The sequence below is a fragment of the Camelina sativa genome, chromosome 14 (genome assembly GCF_000633955.1).
Source record: "Camelina sativa cultivar DH55 chromosome 14, Cs, whole genome shotgun sequence".
NCBI lineage: Eukaryota > Viridiplantae > Streptophyta > Magnoliopsida > Brassicales > Brassicaceae > Camelina > Camelina sativa.
The window spans coordinates 3,108,127-3,108,535 of record NC_025698.1 but is presented as its reverse complement, the minus strand read 5'-3'; positions in this window follow the sequence as shown (position 1 = coordinate 3,108,535).

The window sequence follows — 409 nt, the reverse complement described above, 5'->3', positions numbered from 1 at the left end:
TCTTCGTCTTCAATGTCCAGAAGCTCTTCGAAAAAAGAGAAAGGGTCATCTTCCATAACTCAAAAGTACAGTAGCTTGGCCAAAGAACAGAAGGGAAGGTTTTACATCATGAGAAGGTGTGTGGCTATGCTTGTCTGTTGGCATAAACATGATTCCTAGGTAGATAGATAGATCTCATGCATTTTTTTTTTTAATGATTAGATAAGTTTGATTCTCTACTACTCCCCTCTAAGTTGCTGCAAGTTTCCATACTAGTACATTGTAAGAAGAGATTTTTTTTTGATAATATATTACTATTAATTTTGATAAGACAGAGTCATCGTGTCTACAGAGAGAGGTATAAATAATTAAAAGTGTGTCGTCTGATGAAGAAAAATTGAAAACATCGAACGTTTTTTTTTTTTTTTTT